This window comes from Aplidium turbinatum, chromosome 1, assembly GCF_918807975.1.
Source record: "Aplidium turbinatum chromosome 1, kaAplTurb1.1, whole genome shotgun sequence".
NCBI lineage: Eukaryota > Metazoa > Chordata > Ascidiacea > Aplousobranchia > Polyclinidae > Aplidium > Aplidium turbinatum.
This window is the reverse complement of record NC_137472.1, coordinates 12,701,170-12,721,039: the sequence shown is the minus strand read 5'-3', so window position 1 is coordinate 12,721,039 and position 19,870 is coordinate 12,701,170.

Here is a 19,870-nt window from a genome sequence, read left to right as displayed (position 1 = left end):
TTTTTAAGTCAAAATAAAAATGGCCCTAGACTGATCACCATTTGGCAAACTTCTTCCGCGTGTATTCCAGGGAGCCATTCCAACCAACGCAAAAGCCGGTAATTCGGATGAGTCGCGCTGGCCAGAATACATTGTGAAACCATAGGTGAAACTCCAATTGTGAAACGAGATTTTTCATTTTTTTTCCATGAAAATAAAAAATGACGCATAGCGCTTGACGCTTAAAATCGGCAAAATAGTTGACGGCGCTATCACTTCCGTCAACTGAGAAATAAATTGACGGCGCTAGCCTCAGCGTCAACAAAAAGTTGACGACGTCAAATAACAACATCCAGATCATCTGAACGTGCAGACCATCTAGTAGCCTATCAGATAACGAGGTCTGGCAGGCACAACTTGGGGCAGGCACAACTGGCAGGCACAACTTGGGGTGCAGTTGCTGACACCTTGCGCATTGCAACCCTGGCTTTGGTTCACTCCACTGCTGAATACTGCGACCCCTGCCTGGTGCCGCAGTACCCACACCCGCCTCATCGACAGCCCAATCAACCACGCATTGCGAACTGTGACTGGATGCCTGCGCCCAACTCCAACAGAGTATTTACCAAATCCTTGCAGGCATCCAACCTGTTGAGCTCCGCCGAAAGGGAGCCATCATACACCTGGCTCGCCGGGCGGGGGGCGAAATTTTTTTTCCCACGAGATTTCTGTCTCATTGATTTTAGTCACTTTAAAAGTAAGATTTTCCGAAAGTGTTTGAGAGATTGGTTGATTCAGATTGCGAAATAACTATTTGCCAATAAAATTCTGCAATGATAATAAAATATAAGCTTTCCCTAACCCTACTTTTTTGAAAAGCTCTTGTGCACCGCAAAAATTAATTTAAAGAAAAAAAAGTTTGACTTCGACGAGCGTCGAACCCTCGTTCTCACGAATAGTAGGCAGAGGATGATACCACTGAACCAACCGTGACAACGAGAGAATGTTGCATTCACACGGTTTTAATACAAACTTTTACCAAAATATGTAAATAAGACAGAAATCTCGTGGGAAAAAATATTTTGCGGCCCGGCAGCGAAACTTTTTTTCCCACGAGATTTCTGCCTCATTTGCATATTTTGGTAAAAGTTTGTATTAAAACCATGTGAATGCAACATTTTGTCGTTGGCACGGTTGGTTCAGTGGTTTCATCCTCTGCCTACTATTCGTGAGAACGAGGGTTCGACGCTCGTCGAAGTCAAACTTTTTTTTCTTTAAATTAATTTTTGCGGTGCACAAGAGCTTTTCAAAAAAGTAGGGTTAGGGAAAGCTTATATTTTATTATCATATTTTGATAAAAATAAAGTCAAAAAATTTTTTTTTTAGGTCAAAATAAAAATGGCCCTAGACTGATCACCATTTGGCGAACTTCTTCCGCGTGTATTCCAGGGAGCCATTCCAACCAACGCAAAAGCCGGTAATTCGGATGAGTTGCGCTGGCCAGAATACATTGTGAAACCATAGGTGAAACTCCAATTGTGAAACGAGATTTTTCATTTTTTTTCCATGAAAATAAAAAATGACGCATAGCGCTTGACGCTTAAAATCGGCAAAATAGTTGACGGCGCTATCACTTCCGTCAACTGAAAAATAAATTGACGGCGCTAGCCTCAGCGTCAACAAAAAGTTGACGCCGTCAAATGACGCCGTCAAATTGACGGCGTCAACGTACAACACTGCTTAGGATGAATGCATTGCTATTGTTCATGACATTCAGAAATACCAACTTCATATAAGTAATACCAACTTCAAAATATAAAAGACATTTTAGGCAAAATTGACCTTAACGCGCAAATTTAAACATTTTATTGGTCCCCTAAACGCAAAAAATGAAAATTTTGTTGTTCTAAAAAAGGGCATACCCATGAGGGGGCCCATTCAAAATACAAAACCAATAACCTTGTCATATAACAAACAATATTTTATGCAAAATCGACTTGAGCACGCAAATTTAAACATTTTGTCGGGCCCCCCTAAACTCAAAAAATTGAAAAATCTGTAATTTAAAAAAAGGGCATAGCCTAGGCTACCCATAAGGGAACCCCATTCGACATACGGAACTAATATAAAAACAATATTTTATGCAAAGTCGTTGAAATCAATCTTTTTTTGCGTGAATTTAGACATTTTGTCGGGCCCCCTTGAACTCACCGGGCCCCGTGCAATGCACCAGTTGGTCACAACGGTAGGCTAAACCATAATCTCTTCGTGAGAAAATTGTAACATAAGGTTACCGGATCCGTTCGTTTGTATGTAATGACCGAAAGAAACACTCTTCTGAAAACGTCTATTCAAGAATTGTATTTCTGTAAAAATAGCCTCAAGGCTGTCGAAGAATGGAGGAAACACCGTACCCACTAAAACTTGTCACTAAAATACAAATTACTGAGATAAAGACGGAAATTTCGTCTAGTTGGTAAACACAAGCAAAACCGTTTTAACCCTTTCTGGTATTCGTGTCAAAGACATGCGAAAAGCACGAGACGGGACCATTTGGCCACGCCCTGATTAATGGGTTATAACTCAGCCGCTAAATATCGCACATTTGAGAAAATTTGCATGTACATAGTCAAATGCTGTTATTTTGTATTGTAATTATTTGTTTTCGAAATAAATGCTTAGTTTGTGTATTCTGAAGACATATGTTGCAAAAAAGCTCTAAAAACGCGAACTTTGCTGGCATTTAGTCATTTTATGTCCGATTTTCTTCGTTCGAATTTTAATTTTGATGATTTTGTGAACATTCAAAAAAATACTTTGAAACAAATTATTTTTTCCTACAATAAATACAGTATTTTTCATATTCATACTACATCAAGCGATTTTGAGTTTATTGTGATGAATTGCATTGATAGGTTCTCCACATGTGGTCATGGCTGCTTAGCATCGCAGTATCTCTCATGACAAATCAAGATGAATGAAAGCATAAAATAGTTGTCGCATCCCAGCCAGCAAATCATTTTTTTACATTGATTCAACCTTCGCAGATTGATTTTCTGGTTGAAAGAACTCTAGGTTATCACATTCTTTCCCAGCCAGCAAAATTGGTCCTTTTTACATTTATTTAACGTCTGCAGACGTCGAATCATTGTTGAAAGTGGTTGATTTACTGGCTGGGTTAGAAGTATAGGTAACACGATTTCCAGTCAGCTGTTTTTTCAGGCGTTTCATTTCATAACATAGATTATAGCTTTCATTTCAACCTGCCAAAATGTTTTAGAATCAGAAAAAAAGCTTCTTTTTGATACTTTTCAATGTAGCTAAACGTTGAAACGATATAAAAGCCAACTTTTCTGCCTGGGCTGCTGTTTTTAGCTAAATTTCCCAGACAGCAAAACCCGTCATTTTTCAGACGTTGAATCAATGTAAAAATGACGGGTTTTTCTGTCTGGGTTGTTTAACTTGAGTCTGGCAATGTCGAGACAATGTAAGAATAGTTAATTTTACTTTTACATAATTAAAAATGAAATGTACCACAATTCTGGATCAACACACAAATGATCGTGGAGTTATGAAAAATTCAGTTTACAAGCATTTAGAGAAACACAATGCTCGCTGTTCTGTTATGAGTAGTCAGGTAGTGCTTACGCCGGGAAGATCGCTCCTTCTCAACTGTAGCCTACATGTCATGAATGGCATGACATACATAGTTTCAATATGTGCTTTGTGCAAAAAGGCATATTGCATTTGGAGCGACGATCAGAAACTTTGCCGAGATTATTTATTTTTTTGGAATAACCCGTTCCTCTGATGTCGTCTACACATTATGGTACAACGCTTTGTGGATGGCTGTGGTTGATGATTCGGTTGTGATTAGCCCTGTTTTTCTTTTCAGAAGTAGCAAAGTGTAAATACTAAACTAAAGTAACGGATCATTCCTAGTAGCCAAAGTTTGCTTTTCATGTTTTGAACACGTCGAATCTTCGTAAAAACTGGTCAACTTCACTTGCCGAGATTGTGCAATGACGCAACAAAAACTGCCTGGGATTTAGATAAAACAATAAATTACACTATGAGTCCCATTGCGTTTAGTTCTAAGTTTAAATGTGTGATTGATGACTTGACTCGCGGTTGACTGCGGCCACTGTGTATACAATAGCAGAAGCGATGAGTCATTTCGAGGCCGATTGCCAAAATATAGGAATTTAGACAAAATTTCTGAACAACCTGTGACAAAATGCTTATTGTGAACCACATAATGTTCCAAAAATAACCAAATTAGGTTTAAACGATGCTCAAATGATAAAAAGTAAAAGTCAAGAAATATCAGCGCTTTAGGAAAATTCCTTCTATATAAAATTTCAAAACTAGTGAAGGGCGGGACCATCAGGTCCCGGCTGATAACAGGTCGAGTTAATATGCGACTAACTTTTCAAGCAACAATTTTACAAATGAGAAAATAGATTACAATATTCCAAACGCACGTAACCATCTTCTGTGACGTAATAATGATAAGCATTATGAAGCTATTCAAGCACCTGTTAAAATTGTCTTACACCATATCTCGTAATTCAAGATTTAACGATGATGTAATGCTTCACAGGTGATTTTTTTTCGTATTGTTATGAAGAAAAGTATGGTTTACAAGGTAGAAAGTAAATTTTGAACATTTTTCTTCTGCAATTTTTTTCACCAATCGGTTTATTTTTTCAAGACTATTTTTTGTTTGCTGATTGCTTATTCATTGATGAAATTGCAATGAGTTAAATGTTTAAATTTTATCCATCAATAAACTAGGCCATAAAATCCAAGAACTATCATGTATCTGACCAATGGATCACCCACTTGTTTGACCATTGGGTCACTAGCTAATTGTTCACCAATGTCTTCCTTTATCTCCTATTCAGACTAAAAATGTCAGAAATTAAAACAACTAGCAATAAAACAGGGTTGTTTAGTTCTGAAAATCTCAACAAAGCTGTCGAAGATGTTTTGAAACAAAACATTTTTGTTTGAAAGTCGGCAAAAAATATGATATACCACGAACAACGTTGGCTCGTTATGTTAAAGAATGAATCAATAGATAGTGAGAAAACTACTGCATCAACACCCGTGGCATCTACAAAACGCCTGTCTGATATCTTATAGTTTTCTGCAACTTTTGAAAAATATGAGATTTAAAAAAAGTAAAATAAATACCAAAAACACTTGAATCTCATATTATGAAATTGAATTGGATATGAAAATATGAAATGAAATTTCATAATAAAAGCATATTTCTAGTGCTTATTGCTTATGTTGTTGTGTTGTTTGTATGTTGTTCGTGTATTAAATAGTCCAAAATAAGCTTTAGTGCATCAGCTTTTTGCCAAGTAGAAATGACCTATTGGTCGAATAGCAGTGGCCCGTTGGTCGTATAGGGGTTTGACCAACGGGCACTTTTTATTATCATTTAAAAGTTAATTTTCGGCAGTTAGTAGTTGGAAAATTAAGAAACTTTTTTGGCTGAATACACCAGGGTCAGTGTTGTACGCGTCATTGAAATAATTTGACGGTGTCAGCGTCAGCGCGAATTGCCTAAAAACTTCACGGCGTAAAGGACTGCGTAAGCTCTTAAAGAAATTGACGGCGTCAGCGTCAGCGCTAATTTCTAGCGCTATTTTTTCCCAGCGTCTCATAAAACGGAAATATTTCAACCAAGTTCAGGCTAACAATAGCTATAAATAAAGAGCAGGTATTATGTTTTGAGACTGTATTGTAATTAGCTGCTCAGCCTATTGGTTATTTCCTTGCAGAAAAACAAGCATTTCAAAACGTTTGTCTGACAATCTGCTGCGTTTGGGACGCATATTCAGGGTCGCCGGAGCGATTTTTGACTGGATGGGCAAGAGTATGAAAAAAGGGCACTTTTGTTGCTGAAAGGCCAATTTCTTTTGTAAGGTTTAAGATAAGATATAGCGATAATGCTCATCTATCAGCTATTATCGAGTAATGATACAAGTGTCCGCTATACAAAGAACAATGGCACGAAAGGGCATCATGCTATTTTATAATGATGTAATATAACTTACTGTGATGGAAAATTTTGTGTCGTGAATATTATTTTGAGGCAAAAATAGAACATTATAATTAGGCTAAAAGCGAATAGCATATTGCAAAGTGTGCAGTAGCTTACATGACCTTAAAAGGGCACCATTGCCCCCTCTTCCCTCCCCATCCACAGAAATGTGAGGGCAGGGGGGCATCCGCTTCCCCTGCTCCCCCCGCTTCCGGCGCCCCTGCGCATATTGTCCTTTCCAAGTGAAAACATGCGTGCCACAGCAGCGCTAGTTGGTATTGGTGTGTTGTATTTCAAAAACAAGTTGAAAACGTTTAGTCGGAAAGGTATCACTGTTCCAAGCGTGCTGTGATAGTTTAGCATTAATAACTCTTTTAACGAGGTCCACTGCACCAACATCTGTCTTTTCAGGAGCATAGAGCTCTTGAAATAAAGTATATTCAACGTCCGCGATGCCATTCATGGATTTTTCGCTTTCTGTCTCTGATCTCTCGTTCTCAATACAAGGGTGATCACCATTTGGCGAACATCTTCCGCATGTATTCCAGGGAGCCATTCCAACCAACGCAAAAGCCGGTAATTCGGATGAGTCGCGCTGGCCAGAATACATTGTGAAACTCTTATTGTGAAACGAGATTTTCCATGAAAACAAAAAATGACGCTTAGCGCTTGACGCTTAAAATCGGCAAAATAGTTGACGGCGCTATCACTTCCGTCAACTGAAAAATAAATTGACGGCGCTAGCCTCAGCGTCAACAAAAAGTTGACGCCGTCAAATGACGCCGTCAAATTGACGGCGTCAACGTACAACACTGACCAGGGTATGTGACCTACGGGTAAGCTATGCCAAAAAAGGAGGACGCATGGCCTTTGTATGGACAGAAAATAACAAATATGTGAAAAATGACCCGTTGGTGACACATCTTCCCTACGCCTTCCGACGTACACCTGACCCACGCTGCAGCCGACGGCAATGTCTGTTTCCGGTTGTCTACTCTACTTAAATTTGGCACAGTAGACTAGTAGGCTACTACTCATTACTAGAAATCGATTTCTTGCCCAGAGAAACAACAGCAAAAGCGGGTAGCTGGAGTCGAACATGCAGGCTCTCGACTGCAAGCCCAACGCGCTAACCACTCGGCCACTGCTGCCGACGAGCTTACCGCACTATGCTATTGGTAGCCTATTAGGCTATATGCTTCAGTTCGTTTTTATATTTGTTATTATGCAACCATTAAATTTAAACAACGATAGTTTAAAGGCTGTGCTAGGTTTGTTGCAGAATCCTGTAAGCTGGTTGCTGAAAATCAAGATTTGAAAGAAGAACTGTGCTCAAAAATGCAACATGAATCGCAATCTCTTCTTTTGCTACTAATTTTATTTCTTTGAGAGAAAGAACTACTTGAATGTTATGTGGATCTTCACGTTTTCTCATGGACCTCCAACATTTTGCATTGATAGGTATATACTTCATTTTTGCATTTGACAAAAATGTTTCATGAATAAAAGAATTCATGAAATAATTACAGTATATCCCTTTTCTTTGTTCTGAACCGACAATTTGTCTAAAAATAATGAAATGTCTACTGAATGAAGAATTGTAGACAATAGTTTTGATGCAGCCATAATTTTTCTAAAAGTTGTAACTGTAAATCTTATTACCTTGCAACAAAAAGCGTAGGCTAGCTGTATCACTCCAGTAAATTGTAACAAATCAAATAAACAACGTAGCAGTTGCAGCACACCATCCAGGCTATGTAACTTCTTCTATAAAATATGATTAGCTATTCGAACCATTGATAACACTGCATGGCTCAAACAACCCAGTTAAATCGTGTCTTAGAAAGCATTATTTGCAGCAGGTTTCCGATTTTTATTTTTTTTAAGACATCTCAAATGGATATTTGCTGTCAAACCTGCATGTACAGCATAAGCAAATTCTACTTCTCCTAAAAAAAAATAGCGTAAACGTGCATAAAAAAATGAATTAGTGGCATCTGGCAACTCTAGATATCTCAGCTGTCAAAACTCAGCACTCAGTTTCAGCTCAGCAGTCAGCAGGAGTCAGGACAGCAGCTCGGCAGTCGGCAATGGGCGTTTCTGCAGTCTGCACTCGTTGTCATCATTAATGGCAAAAAGTGAGGATAGATAGCCAGTGTGTCGGAGAAGGTTAGGATTAGAGAATACATTTCGATGACGTTGGTTCGATTCCCACCCTTGAAAAAAAGATAGTTGTTTGTTTAATTTGGGCAGTGGCTATTTGACTGGCTCCGGTCTTTGAATCTGAAACACTATTTGACCGGTCATGACGTCACTATTTTTTCTTTTTCAGAGCAAAAGACGAGAAGCGCCTATATAAGTTCTAAATTTGACAGTTTTGTACAACACGTTCTCTGGCGCGTGCGATACGTCTCCTGCTCCCACTCTAGAGGGAATGAGTTCGATACTACGCGGAAGCGTTCTTTTTCTTTTTTTTTTCTTTTAATAAAATTTTGACCCGAAGTGCATTTTTTTAGTCAATTTTTAATTTGAGTTGCCTACAGCGCAATTTTTTATGTCTTTTCAAATGTGAGTAATAAAGTTAGACTTTTTTTAATTTTCTTGAATTTGAGAATTTCTCTGGGTAATTTTCCGTTCGTCATAAGAGGATGTTAATAATGGTAATGGTATGTGAATGTAATGCGTCGTTCGGCAAACACAGTCATAAAAAAGACATAAAAAATTGCGCTGTAGGCAACTCAAATTAAAAATTGACTAAAAAAATGCACTTCGGGTCAAAATTTAGTTAAAAGAAAAAAAAAAGAAGAACTCTTCTGCGTAGTATCGAACTCATTCCCTCTAGAGTGGGAGCAGGAGACGTATCGCACGCGCCAGAGAACGTGTTGTACAAAACTGTCAAATTTAGAACTTATATAGGCGCTTCTCGTCTTTTGCTCTGAAAAAGAAAAAATAGTGACTTCATGACCGGTCAAATAGTGTTTCAGATTCAAAGACCGGAGCCGGTCAAATAGCCACTGCCTTTAATTTGCCTTTCAAAGAAACACTAAATTACACAAAAATAAGAATACAGCAATAGAAAGGTCTGGCAGCACCTTACAACCGAGTGGTTTACTATCCAAGATGCTGCCAAACTAGAGATTTCATTTTTGTTGAATCATAAGCTTATAAAATAGCATTTAATCTAGATCCTAGTGCAACACATAACCTATTTCAAGCTCAGTATTTGAAAAAATTAATTTGTACAATAGGCCTACATTACAACACCTCTGGCATAGAATACCTATCGTTCCACCACTGTTTATTGAGCTCTGGATTGCAAGATTTGAAAAGCAGAGGTTGGCATATTTTTGTATCGAATTCGAAAAGCAGTTATGTGCTATGTCAGAAATCCAGTCAATGTTGGCTATTAAAGCATAATTGACAACATATTATATTGATTGGTCGGCAGCCGTGGCCGAGTGGTTAGCGCGTTGGGCTTGCAGTCGAGAGCCTGCATGTTTGACTCCAGCCACCCGCACTTGCTGTTGTTTCTCTGGGCAAGAAACTGTACGATAATTGCCTCTACCCAGTGATCGATTTCGAGTAATGGGTAGTACCAAATTTAAGTCATAAGTAAAGTAGACAACCGGAAACAGACATTGTAGTCGGCTGCAGCGTGGGTCAGGTGTACGTCGGAAGGCGTACACTAGGGTGTTGCAGGCGCCCCAACCCTCTCGGATTTTGCTTACCTTTTTTGTGGTACTGTGTTTAGATCAGTAGACCAAAAATATGAAGTTTCAGAAATTTTCATCGACGTTTACCTCCACCGCCGAGGCCATTTTGAGGCCCACTTTTTGATTTTTTTCATGTTTTTTGCCACTAGAGGGCAGTGTATAAGTTTTGCAATATTGGGGGTATATTTAAAAGATGCTCTATGATGTTCTGAATAATGTTAAAAAAAAATTGGAGAAATGGGATAAGTATATCCAAAAATATTCAAGTTTTGTCACTAATTTTTTGCACAATACTGTCCCTAGTGGTGAAAAGAAAAATTGAAATATCTTAAAAACCACTCGTCATATTATTCTGAAACTTGCATGCACTCCCCCATTTTCATGGGTAAGGAATTTGATTTTAGCAATATTTTTGAAAAATATTACCACTAGAGGGCGGTAATTCTAATTTTGAACTATTTTTCTGTAAAAAGGCGATATTGTTGCATTTCTTGAGCTGTGCTATGTGAAGAATACAATTTCATGGCTTATGCACAACAAAATTTATTCAATTGTAAAGAAACTGCATCATGCAGGGTAGGCACTATATCAAATCCAAACAGGCAATGTGAGTCTTAGTTAACACAATTTCCGCAAAGGCAGTTGTGCATCTTCATTGTGTTGATAAACAACGTTTTCTAAGATTTAGTATCTTTCTTCGACCCTCCTCCACCACTTGAATATAGTTTTGCGGATTTTTTTCTTGCTTTGCTAGATGAAGAAAGTCGGATACCAGTTTTACCCCTCTCTCTGCTGAATCATTACAGACTCTGAGTGCACTTATGATACCATTAGCAGAAGCTTAGCCATCATCTATTTCCCACTCTTTCGGGTGTTTGGCAAGAAAAGTTGTTGAAATGTGCAAAAGTACAAAAAACATTTTGCTGCTGGCATTTGCATAGGAGCTCAATGACAATGAGTTATCATTAACAATGTCTGGCAGCTCTGGCTTACTGTATCCATTACCGAACCTGTTTGTAACCTGGCCATGGAAACTTGCATTTAAATGCAGCAGAGTTCCAGCCAAAGCTTCCTTTTCATCCATAATGACTTGTTTGTCCCATAGAATTAAGGGGATCAGCTCCCTAGTTACATACCATGTGTGCCTACCTAAAGCTTTTAAAGCAGCACACTGATAATTTTGTCTACTGCATCATAGCTTTTGATGTCACTTACCAGTTGCTAATTTTCTCGGGGTGCTGATGCAGCAATTGGACAGTTGAACCACTATTCGTTAAATACAAAAGTCAAGAAATCACTCTAATTTTTGTATTTGTGACTTGGAAATGATCCCTTGTGGTAGAAAGTCTTGCAGCATTACCATCTTGTAGCAATATAGCTGCTTTCCCATCCACCTTGCTTGATGGACTGCACCGCATTTCATGAAGTTGTACTGTCCACTGTTGATTCCAATGTACACCGCCATCAGGTCTGAAAGTTCTTTGTAATCACCCCTCTGATAATTTTGCATATCTCTCTCAAAAGCTTTGAGTTGTTACAAATTTTCCCAACTCTTGAGGAACTTTGGTATGCAATACAGCTGCAGCGTGTGGGGTTTGCATCGAATCCTTCTGGAATCTTTTGAGATCTTGACGATCTTGACGTTTCGATGGAGATCTTGACGTTTCGACTTTCAGGGCTTCCCACACATGAGAAAGTATAACTTCTCCAGTATGTTTTCTGCATGCTAGGCAGAGAAGTGGTTTGTCTAGCTTTATTTGAAGAAAAATGCATGCAGCAGAGAGATGGCTAAGGATGGAAAAAGTTTTGGGAGTTATTGTTTTAAATTTTTCTTTTTTTTCATTCCATCTCTCTGCTGCATGCATTTCTCTTCAAATAAAGCTAGACAAACCACTTCTCTGCCTAGCATGCAGAAAACATATTGGAAAATGTGGTGCAGTCCATCGAGCAAGATGGATGGGAAAGCAGCTATATTGCTACAAGATGGTAATGCTGCAAGACTTTCTACCACAAGGGATCATTTCCAAGTCACAAATACAAAAATTAGAGTGATTTCTTGACTTTTGTATTTAACGAATGGTGGTTCAACTGTCCAATTGCTGCATCAGCACCCCGAGAAAATTAGCAACTGGTAAGTGACATCAAAAGCTATGATGCAGTAGACAAAATTATCAGTGTGCTACTTTAAAAGCTTTAGGTAGGCACACATGGTATGTAACTAGGGAGCTGATCCCCTTAGTTCTATGGGACAAACAAGTCATTATGGATGAAAAGGAAGCTTTGGCTGGAACTCTGTTGCATTTAAATGCAAGTTTCCATGGCCAGGTTACAAACAGGTTCGGTAATGGATACAGTAAGCCAGAGCTGCCAGACATTGTTAATGATAACTCATTGTCATTGTGCTCCTATGCAAATGCCAGCAGCAAAATGTTTTTTGTACTTTTGCACATTTCAACAACTTTTCTTGTCAAACACCCGAAAGAGTGGGAAATAGATGATGGCTATGCTTCTGCTAATGATATCATAAGTGCACTCAGAGTCTGTAATGATTTAGCAGAGGGAGGGGTAAAACTGGTATCAGACTTTCGGGTCATTTCATTATAATTCATCCAGGCCATGGAACCATAAAATTTATAATTGTCCCATTTTTTCCCAGTTTAAAATGCTTGAAATTCTGAGTTATTTGGCACAAATTTTGTCAAAATTGGTCAAGCGGTTTTTGTTTTATCGCTATTTTAATCTTTGACCACCAGGTGGCGATTTTTTTAGTGAGCCGCATAAAAATGCTCATATCTTGGGACCTAGTTGCCCAATCTTCATAAAATTGGTATCTATCCCCCCATTTTCAGGGGTGGGCTTTCCAAAAATGAAGGTTAAAATGAGCTAAGAGTTACACTTTTTGTGATATAAACATTTGTAGTGCTTCGATATCATGGCCGATTTCGCCATGCGGCCACACATTTTTTTCAAAATTTTTTTGATCATTATTATTAGCATAGATGTTATATTCCAAAAATATCTTTTAAATCACTTACAATTCACAACCTCATAATAAAAAGTGTGCACAAAAATGCAGAATTTTTAAAATAGTCAAAAACATTGGATTTTATTTTTTTTTTGAATTTTGAGATAAGACTTTAGATTCCATTACCACTACTTGTATTACAACTATTTTATGAGCAAAACTGTAGTCAAGCCTTTTTCTCAATACTAATATTGACGTAGATAACTGACTCCTATTCCAATAAATCCACTTTAATCACTAACAATTCATCAGTCCATACTGGGTGGTCCCCCCCCTTACTACGCCACTGTATGTCAAGCAAAGAATAGTACAGTACTGTAGTATAATACACTATTACACAAAGTGAAGGAGTCAAGACATAAAGATGAAGGAGTTTAATACATCGAAAGGATGTAATGAGCTTGTCCTATGTGGGACATAATTAATTAATTATATCATTTTCTTAACATGTCTCGCTGCTACTAGTAGGACAGTGTGCACAGTACAATTGTGTTACTTTAATTTGTCAGAAGTTACATTAAAGAACAGCATATGCAACAATCTAAGAAATACATAACAATCTGAGAAAGAAAGTATATACATTGCAAAATAAAGTCACACTATTCTGAGGATATAACTACAAGTCTATGCATTTCTGCTATCATTTCTGAATTGGAATATATGGGCTTTGTCTGCACTGATCATTGTAAAATTACATATATACATACATCATTGTAAGATTATTAGTGCCAAGAAGTGTACGAAACATTAAAGATAGTTTTAAGTGACTTTCTGCAATAAAATACAATTAAAAAGTATTCAATAAAGTAAACCTATAGTTTTGCATGTATAACTAGTGCATCCCATTTTGCATTTAACATTATGTGACACTGGACAAAATATGCTCACTGCAGAGCCATTACAACATGTGAGGGGCAACAATCGGAATGAATAAAAGCGCAAGAACAAGGGCCGCCATGCATGTAAATAAACCGACAACCACGGTTTTTACCATGTAGCTGAACATGTGAGAGTTCAGTTTATTTTTTATTTTGTTGGCGAAAAAGAAAGACACAAAAAGCAAAAACACAAAATAATTCGCACAGCAGGGATGGCACCAAAAGACCGAAAGGTCACCAAAGTCAGCTGCCACCCAAACATTTAAATAAAAGGCACAAAATTAAGAACATTAACACATACATATAATATACTGTATAGCACAATACCAGCACTTTACATAATACATTAATGGAATAGCACAGGGCAACATAAAAAAACTGTGTAGAGAAATAAGCGGATGATACGTTTCAGGAGTGATCATTGTACAAATTCTTTAATAAACATTTATATTTAAATTTAAAAACATTAAAAGACTTTTCTTTCATTTCTTTTGGTACTTGATTCCATAGTTTCACTCCATTAAAACATAGCATCTTCTTACCAGAGTTTGACGTTGTAGAAGGCAAATATAAATCATTCTTTTGGTTCTGACGGGTTTTATGATGGTGAATTTCGTTTACAAAAATGAAGCAGCCAGCAAAGGCTCGGGGCAGCATTTTGTGCACATATTACTAGACAATTGAACACGGATTGTCATGCATGCGAATAAACTGCAAACCACAGTTTCTAGCATGTATTATACAGTAACTAAGCATTGTGAGAGGAAGCAAAAATATAAATTAACATGAATGAACAAAGGTTGTTGCACACTTGGACACATAGAACAGCATGCCATTATTGTAACATTAGTCAAGACCAAGACAGCAATTTCAGGCAATCAAACCCAACATAATAGAAGCCAATCAATGCTCATCTTGAATGCAAATGAAGCGACGATTCACAGTTTCCATGTTTGGAGCCGAAAATGTGTATATTCTGCCAGTTGTAGTGGAAGGACTGTCCAAAATCATCATGATTGAAGAAATGTGCATGTAACACTTATCTTCATGGCCAGGCCAATTGAAAGATGGAGAGGGGCCACAAAAATGCATAAAATTGACCAGAACATCATTCTTTTCTTTGTCCACAATTTCAACAAGCCCAACCCACCACTGTCCGTCATAAACACATGCTACATAAGACATGACACTTACATCTTGGATGTTTATCATTGGGGCTGCATCGAAGAAACAATATGTGCCAGCAAACTGTGAATCATCTGATACGCGCTTAAAACTGAAAGAACCAATACAACTTGAACTGAAGTAATGGTGTCCAACTGTCCATGAGTACCAGGCAGAGTGCTTCCACGCTGGAATCTTTGTTCAAGAGTGGTCATTTTTGCCACAAGTCATGGTTAATCTCCATGTGACGGGATTGATGGAGTAGTAAAAAGGAAGCTGGGTAACGAAAGTCTAGGCAGACCAACTGCTAACCAAATTTTGACTGCTGCAGCTGCCTATCAATACTGCTCTGAAGCTGTAACAAGTGTAAGTAAGAAATACTCAACAAAGATTCCAGCGTGGAAGCACTGTGCGTGGTCCTGAATTTCTTCAATCATGATGATTTTGGACAGTCCTTCCACTACAACTGGCAGAATATACACATTTTCGGCTCCAAACATGGAAACTGTGAATCGTCGCTTCATTGCATTCAAGATGAGCATTGATTGGCTTCTATTATGTTGGGTTTGATTGCCTGAAATTGCTGTCTAGGTCTTTACTAATGTTACAATAATGGCATGCTGTTCTATGTGTCCAAGTGTGCAACAACCTTTGTTCATTTATGTTATATTGTATTTATATTTTTGCTTCCTCTCACAGAGCTTAGTTACTGTACGTGCTAGAAACTGTGGTTTGCAGTTTATTCGCATGCATGACAATCCGTGTTCAATTATATAGTAATTTATGCTGCCTCTCACATGTTTAGCTACATGGTAGAAACCGTGGTTGTCGGTTTATTTACATGCATGGCGGCCCTTGTTCAATTGCGTTTTTATTCATTCCGATTGTTGCCCTCAAATGTTGTAATGGCTCTGCAGTGAGCATATTTTGTCCAGTGTCACATGATGTTGAATGCAAAATGGGATGCACTAGTTATGCATACAAAACTATAGGTTTATTTTATTGAATCCTTTTTAATTGTATTTTATTGCAGAAAGTTACTTAAAACTATCTTTAATGTTTCGTACACTTCTTGGCACTAATAATCTTACAATGATGTATGTATATATGTAATTTTACATTGATCAGTGCAGACAAAGCCCATATATTCCAATTCAGAAATTGCAATGTATATGCTTTCTTTCTCAGATTGTTATGTATTTCTTAGATTGCTGCATATGCTGTTCTTTAATGTAACTTCTGACAAATTAAAGTAACACAATTGTACTGTGCACACTGTCCTACTAGTAGCAGCGAGACATGTTTGGAAAATGATATAATTATGTCCCACATCGGACAAGCTCATTACATCCTTTCGATGTATTAAACTCCTTCATCTTTATGTCTTGACTCCTTCACCTTGTGTAATAGTGTATTATACTACTGTACTATTCTTTGCTTGACATACAGTGACGTAGTAAGGGGGGGGAGGGGTGGACCACCCAGTATGCACTGATGAATTGTTAGTGATTAAAGTGGAATTATTGGAATAGGAGTCAGTTATCTACGTAAATATTAGTATTGAGAAAAAGGCTTGGCTACAGTTTTGCTCATAAAATAGTTGTAATACAAGTAGTGGTAATGGAATCTAAAGTCTTATCTCAAAATTCAAAAAAAAAGTAAAATCCAATGTTTTTGACTATTTTAAAAATTCTGCATTTTTGTGCACAATTTTTATTATGAGGTTGTGAATTGTAAGTGATTTAAAAGATATTTTTGGAATATAACATCTATGCTAATAATAATGATCAAAAAAATTTTGAAAAAAATGTGTGGCCGCATGGCGAAATCGGCCATGATATCGAAGCACTACAAATGTTTATATCACAAAAAGTGTAACTCCTAGCTTATTTTAACCTTCATTTTTGGAAAGCTCACCCCTGAAAATGGGGGGATAGATACCAATTTTATGAAGATTGGGCAACTAGGTCCCAAGATATGAGCATTTTTATGCGGCTCACTAAAAAAATCGCCACCTGGTGGTCAAAGATTAAAATAGCGATGAAACAAAAACCGCTTGACCAATTTTAACAAAATTTGTGCCAAATAACTCAGAATTTCAAGCATTTTAAACTGTGAAAAAATGGGACAATTATAAATTCTATGGTTCCAAAATTTCAATTTTCTGGATGAATTATAATGAAATGACCCTTATCTTCATCTAGCAAAGCAAGAAAAAATCCGCAAAACTATATTCAAGTGGTGGAGGAGGATCGAAGAAAGATACTAAATCTTAGAAAGCGTTGTTTATCAACACAATGAAGATGCACAACTGCCTTTGCGGAAATTGTGTTAACTAAGACTCACATTGCCTGTTTGGATTTGATATAGTGCCTACCCTGCACGATGCAGTTTCTTTACAATTGAATAAATTTGTTGTGCATAAGCCATGAAATTGTATTCTTCACATAGCACAGCTCAAGAAATGCAACAATATCGCCTTTTTACAGAAAAATAGTTCAAAATTAGAATTACCGCCCTCTAGTGGTAATATTTTGCAAAAATATTGCTAAAATCAAATTCCTTACCCATGAAAATGGGGGAGTGCATGCAAGTTCCATAACAATATGACGAGTGGTTTTTAAGATATTTCAATTTTTCTTTTCACCACTAGGGGCAGTATTGTGCAAAAAATTAGTGACAAAACTTGAATATTTTTGGATATACTTATCCCATTTCTCCAATTTTTTTTTAACATTATTCAGAACATCATAGAGCATCTTTTAAATATACCCCCAATATTGCAAAACTTATACACTGCCCTCTAGTGGCAAAAAACATGAAAAAAATCAAAAAGTGAGCCTCAAAATGGCCTTGGCGGTGGAGGTAAACTTCAATGAAAATTTCTGAAACTTCATATTTGTGGTCTACTGATGTAAACACAGTACCACAAAAAAGGTAAGCATGGTGAAACCAAGATTTAAATTTCATGGGGCGCCTGCAACACCCTAGCGTACACCGATGCATAGCGCTCAAGTCCGCTTTCCCGCAATGCAGGGTAAAGATAAACAAAACAATTGAATACTGAAAAGTTTGGGTATTCATCAGGATAATTGTTATCATTTTTAGCACTAGTTGCAACGTTTATCTGATGAAAGTGGAATTAAACGCAATGACAAACAGGTTAATTTATTGCTTCACTAATGTTTCACGCACCAATGCGCATCTTCAGAGCGAATAACATACAAAATGAAATTTACAAAGTTATATATTGCAGTGCGGTTGAAGGCAAGAAAAATATGAAACACACAAACAGGTTGGCCAAAAGATGTGTGAGAACATATTACTGTATGTGTCATCAAATGACGTTTAGCCCATACAAGAGTTTAACATAGCTTGGCCTGCATTTTCTATATAATTATTATATACTGTGTTGAAGTAACTTTTGGTTGTTTGTTAAGCAGTTATTTCACCACTTTGATGAATGATGCATGATAGCCTTGTCTGGCCAGTGCTTTATGTTCTCAACATTAATAGTGTTGTTGCACAACCCTCCATACTAAATACCCAGTAGCTTACTATAGTCCAGTACACTTTGATAATCTTCACCTTGAAAGTGCTTTCTTTTTTTAAAAAAAGTTGAAGTTTCAATCGAATTTAAGACTTGCCTAAAAACAATCTATTTTAATAATTTGTGGTTGAGCAAATTGCAAAAGAAGCTTTGTTTCTCGTCGTACACATTGTGTCCAAGCATTTTAACCTAGTTTATTTCCTCAGAGATATGCTATGTAAACGCTATTTTTAAAATAACAAAACTATAAAAGCAATCTTATTGAATCATTTCACCATGAAATATTATTGTTGAAAGCTTCTTGTTTAAATAGAAAAACCACTTTACTCATCTCAATATATACTTTATATAGGGGTCCACGTCTATTAGGCGCAGACAGTTAGGCGCCGGTCAAATAGGCGCGCACACTGTGGCGTCAGGATATTTAGGTGCGGAGCACTGTGGCGCCCGTTCATTTAGGTGCCATTTCCTAGTAAAGTCTGCAGATTGTATCAGCTCAGCTTTGGAAAAACCTAGTCGGGGTTTTGACAGAAAACTAAGTTACTCTTCACTCAAGCCTACCACCCGCTTGAATATAGGCTACGGTATATTTTTTTACTGATGTTTAATGCAGTTATTATTTGACTTATATAACTAAAAGTGAACTCAGTCAAGTTCGGAAACTTGAATAATAATTTATTGATAAAGCTTTCGCCAACGCAAACCTGGACTAACAACAAATAATTGCCGAACACGCTCATTAAAAAAACAATATATTTTTCTGTTCAATATAAGATTTTGTGTGAAAAGCATTGCCGGTTTAAGCAGCTTCACTCACTGAAGTCATGACTAACAACAAATAAATGCACGCGCATTAAAAAAACAACATATTTTTCTGTTCAATATAACATTTTGTGAAAAGCATTGCCCTACCTGCCAAGCTTGTATAATACAATCTGCAGACTTTACTACGAATAGCACCTAATTGAACGGGCGCCACAGTGCTCTGCACCTAAATATCCAGACGCCACAGTGTGCACGCCTATTTGACCGGCGCCTAACTGTCTGCGCCTAAAAGACTTGCTCCCTTATATAGCTAGTGCTACTGTATAATATATTATGCCTGGTAATGAATCTTTTTTATTTGGCTGTGGCCATAGGCGCCTAACTATTTTTTTGGCCGTGGGGGCGAAAGCGTGTTTCATAAGCAGCAACGTAAATTCAGCGAAATGTCACGCAGATGGATGACGTAATTATGTCGTCACACTAGGATCGCTTTTATTGCCACACTCGGAGTTATCGCTACGTTCGACCTACCGTTAATTATAATAAACAAAACTCGACCAAAACACATGCTATGCGTCTGCGTTGGCCAGCGGTTGATGGACTGCGACTCTTTAAGCTAAGCATAACATAAAGTTTAGCAACGAACTAGATTTATTAGCATGAAACAAGAGACGAAAAGGTTTACTAAAAGGTATACTGTAAATGGAATGAAAATACTAACTTGATCATACGCTTGAA